This window comes from Phragmites australis, chromosome 3 (genome assembly GCF_958298935.1).
Source record: "Phragmites australis chromosome 3, lpPhrAust1.1, whole genome shotgun sequence".
Classification (NCBI taxonomy): Eukaryota; Viridiplantae; Streptophyta; class Magnoliopsida; order Poales; family Poaceae; genus Phragmites; species Phragmites australis.
The window spans coordinates 19,160,168-19,170,356 of record NC_084923.1 but is presented as its reverse complement, the minus strand read 5'-3'; positions in this window follow the sequence as shown (position 1 = coordinate 19,170,356).

Here is a 10,189-nt window from a genome sequence, read left to right as displayed (position 1 = left end):
GTCTTAATATAGTTGTAAATGGAAGGGAGTCGCTACATTTTACAAACTTTTGAAGGCTGAACTTTATTGGTAGAAATAGATATCTGTCGGGAAAATAGGATCGGGGGATCCCGAGTCCCGAGGTAAGGACAGCGCAGTGCCACGTGGTGCCATCCCTCGGGGACCGTCTCCCCGAGGGGTCCCCGAGGTCTCGAGGGAAGCCAGTTCCGGGAGGGGGTGCTCGGAGTCCAGAACAGTTGATCTCCGAGTACCCAGAGTTCCCCGAGGACCCGAGAAGAGCCAGTTCCGGTAGTGGGTGCTCGGGGACAGGAACAGTTGTCCCCGAGTATCCAGAGTTCCACGAGGACCCGAGAAGATCCAATTCCAGAAGTTGGTGCTCGGGGCCAGGAATAGTGGGGACCCGAGTATCCAGAGTTCCCCGAGGATCCGAGAAGATCTAGATCCGGGAGGTGGTGCTCGGGGCCAGGAACAGTGGTCCCCGAGTACCCGGAGTTCCCCGAGGACCCGAGAAGCCCCATGCCGGTGGACCCCGCAAGGACTCTACGATGAGGTGTCAATCGGTGGGAAGCCCGATGCTTCATTTAAGGGAGAGCGTGCACAGTCACATCCAACCACTCTCCCCCACGCCTGCCGTACTGAATACGTCAGTCCCTGCCACCGCCTGGTAGGAAGTCGTGGGAGCAGTTAATGCGGCGGGTCCCATCGCGGGGCCCAAGGAGAAAGGCAGACAGCTTAAGATATCTTCGATGGGTACGAGGCTTATCGCATGTCGCCCTGTTGCATCATACCGTGTCAGACCTACTCTGACCAGACGAGCATGAGAGGATACTCAGTGGCTGGCCGGTGGCCCCCATGCACCTGCTAGAGTTGGGGCGTAAAGGCCGACGGGACCGTCCTAGGGGCACATTTTCAACCCCTGTAACATCAAATTGTAGACCCATGATGGTTGCTTTCCATTTATAGTTTACGGGAACTTGTGCCCTCTTTCGGGGCACCCTAAGAGTGCCTCCCCCCGATAGATAAAAGGGGGGGAGCACTTCGTAGAGGAGGATGTCCCGGAGGAGGAGGCCGACTTGATAGATAGACCGGACTTGACTTGAAGAAGGAAGCTCAAGATTTATAAGAGCAGCAACTTGTAACACAGAGATCCAGAGAAAGACATTCCAAGAGCATTAATAACACCAGACACATAGGAGTAGGGTATTACGCCTCCGTGCGGCCCGAACCTGTCTAAATCCCGTGTGCATTTACTCCTACTAGCCGACGATCATTCGTCCTGCCTAAGTCCCAAACTTTCGCATTAACCCCACGTACGAGGTAGATCCAGAATCAGCTCCCCAGCCGAATCTCAAAAGGGGTCCCTCAGGAAGGCCTTTCGACAAGGTTTCTACTGGCCAACAGCCCTCCAAGATGTTTCCGAGCTGGTTCGGCGCTGCAGGGTGTGCCAGTTCCACGCAAAGCAGATTCACCAGCCAGCTCAGGCTCTTCATACCATCCCCTCTATCTTGGCCCTTCGCGGTCTGGGGGCTGGACATTTTGGGTCCATTCCCCCGAGCAATCGGGGGCTATGAGTACATGTACGTCGCCATCGACAAGTTCACCAAGTGGCTGGAGGCGGTCCTAGTCGTCAAGATCACCAAGAACACGGCGGTCCAATTCATCCGCGATATCATAAGTCGCTTCGGCGTCCCGAACAGGATCATCACCGATAATGGCACCCAGTTCACAAGTTCCCTGTTCGGGGAATACTGCGAGGATCTCGGGATCAAGCTTTGCTTTGCCTCTGTTGCTTATCCCCGTAGCAACAGGCAAGTCAAGTGCGCAAATGCCGAGATATTGAAGGGGCTCAAAATCCGGACCTACGACGTGCTCGCAAAGCATGGGAAAGGGTGGATCGATGAGCTACCCGCTGTGTTATGGGCCAATCGAACCACACCAAGTCGGGCCACCGGGGAGACGCCTTTCTTCCTCGTCTACGGCGCCGAGGCTGTCCTCCCCTCCGAGCTTACTCTCGGCTCACCTCGGTTGAATGCATACTCAGAGGGTGAACAAGAACAGCGAAGACGCGATGACATCGACTACTTGGAGGAGCGTCGGCTACGAGCCGCCAGATATCAGCAGAGCCTGAGGCGCTACCATCAGCGCTATATCTGGGCCCGGTCGCTCGATGTTGAGGATCTGGTACTCCGACACGCTCAGACGCGCAAAGGAAAGAACAAACTCTCCCCTATGTGGGAAGGCCCCTTCATCGTGACCGGTGCCCCGCGAAAAGGCTCGTTTCGGCTGGCCACAGAGAACGGGTAGCCTCTCCCAAATACGTGGAACATCGAGCATCTACGCAAATTCTATCCATAAGTGACCGTGTTTGTGCTCAGGCCAACCAGGTCAGGGGCCTTCCCCCTGCCCAAGTTGGCCGGGGGCTGCCACCAACCACGTAAGTTAGCACTTGCCATTTATTTTCGTCACTTCTGTATAAATCATTAATATACGCCCATGTCGCTTTTATTCCATGTTATTCTCTGGAATCCATATGTTAATCTGCTTGGTGAGATACTCGAATCGTGCGAGAAAAATACGCTCTCTCTCATTTTCCCGCTGATAAAAATGGATGCTGGTCGGTATGCGGCACATGCAGCGACCACTGACCTAAGTCTGATGTGGTAGGCTGTGGTGCCCAGTTGCTGTGGCAATACCCCAAGAACTACCGAGCCTTTGGGGTTCTCGGGTAATCCTACCACTCGAACATGAGTGGTCGGGACACCTAGTCCCCAGGGGCGGGCTGTCGGTGCTCGGCCTGGTTAGTCCCGGCCCGAGCATCAGCGAACCATGGGACCTTTGGTCGTATCACTGTCTATACACTTCGCCGGTCCGGGCATTCAAGAGGTCGCGGGTCAAAAATGAGAGCATGTCATAATGAGTACCGCACTGACAGAGCACACCAAGTAAAGAATCTTTGCCTATTTTAAGCTTAAAGATAAACGTTGGAGAACCAAGCAGCCCGGGCATGGGGGCCTCAGTGCCCAGGGCGCTACCGAGCCTCTGGGGTCCTCGGGTAATCCTATCGCTCGGACATGAGTGGTCGGGACTGCCTAGCCCCTGGTTCCATTGCTGGGTATGAAGTGCTTGGGGGCTAAAAGGATGACCTGTGGGCTAAATAGCTCTGCACGACGGAACCCATGTTCTCGAGCACCCCGAGCACCGACTCGGTAAGTCACTAAAGTTATATAAATTTCTGTTCATACATACGCAATAAACTATTGTTCCCGAGTTGTCCTCGGGACCCTCGTATGCTAATCTGTTCGGCGAGGCAGTCTCCTCGCGCGCAAAACCCCACTCTCGTGTTCGCTTTTCCAGAACGATAAAAACAAACAGTGGTCGGTGTACCGCACAAGCGGTGATCGCTGACCTAAGTCCTTTATAGAGGGTTGTGGTGCCCAGCGGGCATGGCAGTACCCCGAGCACTACTGAGACTCTGGGGTTCTCAAGTAGTCCTATCACGGGACCACCTAGTCCCCGGAGTCGGGCTGTCGGTGTTTGGTCTGGTCAGTTCTACCCCAGGCACCACCGAACCGTGGGGACTCTTGGTTGCATTTCCGCCTGCGCGCGTCTCCGGCCTATTTGTTTGAGAGGTCGCAAGTCGAAATGCGTTCATGAGTCGCGGTGGCTACTGTGCTAGGTGGACTCGTTTCCCGAGCAAAGAAATTTGTGTCTGTCTGTGTCTTTTTGACTCAGCAGCCGCGTACTCGCGAGCGCCCGGGGGCTGCACGCCCTCGGCGCCTGATCCCGTGCGAGGGCTCGAGGGATGGACACTCGGGTGGTCTCGCTGCTCGAGCATGGGTGGGCGGGGCAACCTTGTTCCCAAGGGTAAACTGCCGGTGCTCGGCCTGGCCAGTGCCTCCCGGGGAATCAAAACAGACAACATCAAGGAAAAACAAGCACAAAACGGAGTTCGATTACAAGGATGGCTTCTATTACTCTGAAAGGAACCATTCAGAAAGGAATCACTCCCATAATTACAACTTTCAGAAAAACAAAAACCCTAACTTTTTACATGCTAAGGAGGAGGGCGCGCATCCCCGCTGCTATCACTGCTCGGGCCCGGCTCCCGCACAAAAAATTCTGCCACATCGTTGGCAACGTCGCGGACGGCTGCCCGGGCAGTCGTCTCCTCTGCTTCAACCACACCCTGTCGAGCTGGCTCCAGCGCGAAGGCAGGGTCTCAGCTATGATAGCACGCGAGAATGTGCTCGGCCACACTTTGGGCCAGCGCACGTCCCTCCCGGGTCGCCAGCTCCTAGACAGCGGCAGGGAGGGCCTCGAGGCGCCGGGCGATCTCTGAGAACCCAAGGGCGATATGGCCCAGCATTTCCAGCCACTGAGAACCCACAAAGACACGCCCGAGCCCGGTTGCCTCCACAGAGTCCCGGGCCCACCGAAAGACATCCTGCATCATCGCCTTCACATTCATCCGCTCTTCGTGGACGGCATCAAGCTCCTCCACGGCTTTCTTCAGCCGAGCTTCGAGACTGCTGTTGTCAACAGTGCTGGCAGGGACGTCCTTCGCGGCTCGTACCTCCTGGAGTTGGGCAGCCACCTCGATCCGGGACTGCTCCAGTCGCTCGGCCCGGTCCTCGATGGCCCGCTCTCAGGCAGTTAAGTCATCCTCCTGGTTGGCGACATGCTCCTCCCGGGCGGCGAGCGCTAACGACGCCAAATCAGCATCCGTCTCACGCAGTGCGACCTGCTCCTCCTGGCGGAGAACGTCGGTGTGTCCACGTTCAAGGTCATCGGCTTGGCGGCGGAGGTCCTGCACACGGTTTCCTCCCGCTTGCCGACCGCCCCCTCCCGTGAGGTACCCTGCTGCTCGCGCCGGGCAAGTTGCTCCTCTCGAGCGGCCAGCTCACTGGCGCACTTCCTCGACGCTTGGTCATGCTCCACCATGAGCCGTCCCAGGCGGTCGGCTTTCTCCTATGTGGCGACGGCTTCATCGTGTGCCTCCTCCAGTGCCTCCCGCTCCACAGCCAGCTCCTGCATGGACTTTTCGTAGGCTGTGTGAGACTTGGCCACACGAGTCTCTAGGAGTTTGCGGACCTCCTCCAGCCGGCCCCTTTCGTCGACTAGGGCGGTGCACTTCTTTTTGAGCTCAGCCTGCTCCGCCGCAATGGCCACCTCGAGCTGCTTGATGACCTCCTGGGAGCTCCCCAGCACCTCAGGGAGGGGTTCTGGGGCCTGGCCAGGGGACGGCCGAGGGTTGGGCCCCCTACGAGCCCTGTGCAACCAGTTACTCCTCCCCAGTCGGAGGGCTCAGCGCAGAACCAGACGGGGCTCTCGACTCAGAGCCAGCCGGGGCTCTAGACTCAGAGCCAGCCGGGGCCCTCGACTCAGGGATAGGGGAATGACTTGGCTGCCAGCCGTCGCGCCACCAGCCAAGACACGGGCAAAACGAGCTCGAGAAAGAAAATGGAGCTTACGTGGTTTTGGGCCCGCGGTACCGCCATCGGGACTACGGGATCTGGAACTCTGGGGCCTGCAACCTGGGCTCCGACCTTCTCCTCTTTGGGGGTGGGCTCTGGCCCTCAAGCCGTTGTGAGCTGGTCCCAGCATCCGCCCCGGAACCTGCTCCCGAGGATTGGCCGGTTCGGCCGCCAGCCGTCGCGCCACCGGCCAGGCTCTGGCCCCCGGGCCGTTATGAGCTGGTCCCAGCATCCGCCCCGGAACTTGCTCCCAAGGACTGGCCGGTTCGGCCGCCAGCCGTCGCGCCACCAGCCGTCGGCCGGGGTCCTCGGCGCGGGGATTGTGAAGGTGACAGCAAGAAGAGGATGAGGACGGTTGGGGGATAAACACCTGAGGACGCTTCCCCTTGCCGCCCCGGCTCGGCGGCCTGTTGTCATCGGCGGTGGCACCCCGCCCTCCATTGTCGTCCGCCCTGAGGATGTGCAGAGTCCCGGGGTCTCGGGCCCCCGGGCGGTCATTCGGACCCTGGGCGTCAAAGGCCGGCATCGACTCTTGCAGAGCCGATCGGGCAGGGTCTGAGCAAAGCGCCAGGTCCTCGCGATGCAGGACCGCCCGAGCAAGGTCTTCAACGCCGGTCACCACCTTAAGCAGCGTCGCCAGGCCCCCCTCGTTGAGGTCTCCGTCCTCGCCTACGCAGGTCCTCATCAAGTCACGAGGCCCGGTGTATGTTCAAGCGAAGCGGGCGCGTTCCCTCATGGGGGCCAGCCTGCGGCGCAGGAAGTCGGCGACCACCATGAGCAAGGTAAGCCCCACCCAGCGCAGGTCTTCAATGCGGTTCAGCACCGGGCGCAGGCGAGCATCCTCCGCGGGGGCAGCCTCCCAGACCGGTTTGTTGGGCTCCGCCGGTGATCGGGGCAGCGAGAGGCGGTCGTGGGGACTGACGTCGATGTAGACCCAGTCCCGGCACCAGTCGTCCCACTTGCCGTGCAACACCTTCGGGATGTAGGCGTCGCCGAACCCCTACTGCAGGCGGAAGTTGCAGCAGCCCACGACCTCCACGTTGTCCGACCCCTTCATCTTCCCGGCCGCTCGAAGGATGAAGAAATGCGATCTGCCCGGGCCTACGCGGGGTGGGCGGATGGATGGCTGGTGTCACTACCGACGCTCCCCGCTGGCCAGCGGGGACCATTAGCTTCCAAACCTTCTCCGCGCCCTCCTCCTTCAGGAGGAGGGATTTCGGCAGGATGCTGCTGACACTCAGCGCTTCCCGACGGCCGCCTCCTGCCCTTGGCATTTTCGGGGGTGGGAAGTGCATTGGAGGAGACTAGAGTCAAAGTGCACTGAGGGCTGGAGAGAAGGCTCCCAGTGCGCAAGAAAGACGAAGGCAAAAAATGGCAACTGCAAGAATGGCGAATGAGGGGGTGACGGTTCTTTGCCCCTCCCCTTTTCTATCGCTGGGAGTTCAAACGCCTCATTCCTCGGCGCAATAAGCGAGGCGCATCTTCCTCGATCCGCGCGGTTGCCAGGGGCGACTCCCGCCCCATCATCACCTTCCTCGAAAGTCGGAAGGGCACACGCCCTTTCGGCTTCTCCTTGGGCTATACCAAGAGTCTGGGCCTAAAAACTGCAAGGCCCGCAAAGATTTCAGCACCGAGCGACAGAAAGCCACGTGGCACCAATGCTGTGATCGGCCTCGAAGAAATAGGGCCCCATCCGCAGTCTCTGGGCCATTGCCTGCCGATGGACCTGAGGGCTGCTGTCGGTGAAATGGGATCGGGGGGACCCCGAGTCCCGAGGCCAGGACAGCGCAGTGCCACGTGGCACCATCCCTCGGGGACCGCCTCCCCAAGGGCCCGAGGGAAGCCAGTTTTGGGAGGGGGTGCTCGGAGCCAAGAACAGTTGGTCCCCGAGTACCCAGAGTTCCCCGAGGACCCGAGAAGAGCCAGTTCCGGGAGTGGGTGCTCGGGGCCAGGAACAGTGGTCCCCGAGTATCCAGAGTTCCCCGAGGACCCGAGAAGATCCAGTTTCGGGAGTAGGTGCTCGAGGCCAGCAACAGTGGGGACCTGAGTATCCAGAGTTCCCCGAGGACCCAAGAAGATCCAGATCTGGGAGGTGGTGCTCGGGGCCAGGAACAGTGGTCCCCGAGTACCCGGTGTTCCCCGAGGACCCGAGAAGCCCCATGCCGGTGGACCCCGCAAGGACTCCACGATGAGGTGTCGATCAGTGGGAGGCCCGATGATGCATTTAAGGGAGAGCGTGCACAATTACATCCAACCACTCTCCCCCATGCCTGTCGTACTGAATACATCAGTCCCTGCCACCGCCTGGCAGGAAGGCGTGGGAGCAGTTAATGCGGTGGGTCCCATCGCATGACCCTTCGCGGGGCCCAAGGAGAAAGGCAGACGGCTTAAGATATCTTCGATGGGCACGAGGCTTATCGCATGTCGCCCTGTTGCATCAAACCGTGTCAGACCTACTCTGACCAGACGAGCATGAGAGGATACTCAGTGGCTGGCCGGTGGCCCCCCCTGCACCTGCTAGAGTTGGGGCGTAAAGGCCGACGGGACCGTCCAAGGGGCGCATTTTCAACCCCTGTAACATCAAACTGTAGACCCATGATGGTTGCTTTCTATTTATGGTTTACGGGAACTTGTGCCCTCTTTCGGGGCACCCTAGGTGTGCCTCCCCCGGTAGATAAAAGGGGGGAGTAATTCTTAGAGGAGGAGGTCCCAGAGCAATTCGTAGGTGTGTCTCATTAAGGTAGAGCTTTTTTATGGTAGACAGTGTACCTATCGGCAGCGAGTAGAGTAGACTATCTGTGGTGGCACAACAGAGAGAAAGGGTTAAAATCTTAATTGCATATATTTTTCATGACCATGGCGAGTAGATATATATAGAGAAATCACGTGGTTAAGATGCCACAATCGTGCACGTGTGGCTTTCTAATTCTCTCATCTACATGTGCTAAAAGAGTATGTAAAGAATACAACTCCTTATAAGTTTGTCTTTCTCCTCCTCCATTAATAATATAATACTAAAAATCACTCCTTCGTTTTCCTAATAGGTCTTTCAGATTTTTTTAGGAATTATTTCATAAATAAATGGGCTAGACGCATATAAATCTACAACTTTGGCGGCGAGCGCGGCAGCATCGGCGACGGCCACTCCGGTGGCGTCACGGCGCACTCAAATATTAGCCAAGGTCTAAGGACATGACAGGCGGGCGTGGAAGTCGCTGGGCAGCACGAGGGGCTATTTTGACGGCGACAACGTACGGCCTCCTTCCTTGAACATGTTTCTTCTAGATGATGTTCGCATGCATTGGACCGCTTGTGCTCCCATGTTGGAAAGCATGCATAAGAATGGCCAAGGGTCGGCCTGATTTAATTTGCAACGGTGCTTAAGATTTAATAGGTGCAAAATAAACGGTATTAAAATTCAGGGTGAAAACCAAATTATTACAAGAGATGAGAGAAACCAATCGTGTACTGCTGAGTGAGGATTTGGCAGTTCTCCCATGTGCGGTTGAAAAGAATGTCGTGTTTATGACCTGACGAGTCCCTGGTAGCAACCGAGTCATAGACATGTACTAATGGCCACTTGAAATCATCTTTTAGTTCCGTCATTTGGACCGGAAAGATCTGCAAGACATCTCCTTCTTCTTCTTTTGGCTGTAACCGGCCGGAGTTCTGCCTTAATTTCATTAAGAGAGGGGAAGACTAAAATAGGTTACAACATGTACAAGGTCCAAACAAACTCTTCCAAGATGCTATATACAAAACACAGCACTACCTATTCAGACACAAGACAAGGAGCATCGCAGAACCTGGAAATTAAAAAACTTCATTCCTGTAGAAACAGAGCACGGCTTCTTCGGTTGATGTCTTTCTCAGCAAGAGATAACACCTCGCTCGGCAGTTTTGCCGAGTTTTGGAAAATATGCCGATTGCCCTCCTTCTAAACGTTCCACGTAATATAAATGAGAAGCCTATTGAGATCCTTGCGTCGAGCTTTGGATCTGCAAGACATCTTCACAACAAGCATCTCTTGGGATCGATGGGTCCCTCGGTATAGCGCATGGGACGAACAGATCTGCAAGACATCTCTTCACAACACGTATTGTTATAAATATCTACACACAATACGTGTGTTGTATATGCATGCCATAGTTTTAATCATTCAGTGTTTTCAACAGCTTTTTGTAGATCTTGTTTTAAATATTAGATTCTAATCCTTAGCCAATTAACATGATAGCCTAGCTCAATGATCTGAATACCAAAACTGTAGGATCGAGAACGGCGACAAGAGAGAGTGAATAGGCATCTTACAAATTTCTTGCGAAATAGATAACATACTCCTTATTCACCTAGCGCCCCTCAAAAACGCACAAACAGAAGCATAAACTTTAAATAGTTGAAGAGAGAAAGAAAGTTTCAAAACAACATTATTCCACGGATGAAATATAAACCATAGGCTCTATTTAAGACTATTTCATGTGTCTTTGTGCACAAAAGCTTAAAATTTGAATAAATAACAAAGCAAAAAGATAGTCACCGAAAGAAACAACTCTCCAAATTGATAATCTAAAGGCAAGAGGATTCAAGATCCTCTCAAATACATAAGTATATAAATATTTATGTATCTAACAACAAGAAGAACAACTTTATAAGATTGAAAAATCGCAGCTCAAAGGTAAAAACGAAAATCAACAAAAAAAACACAACTAAAAGAGAAA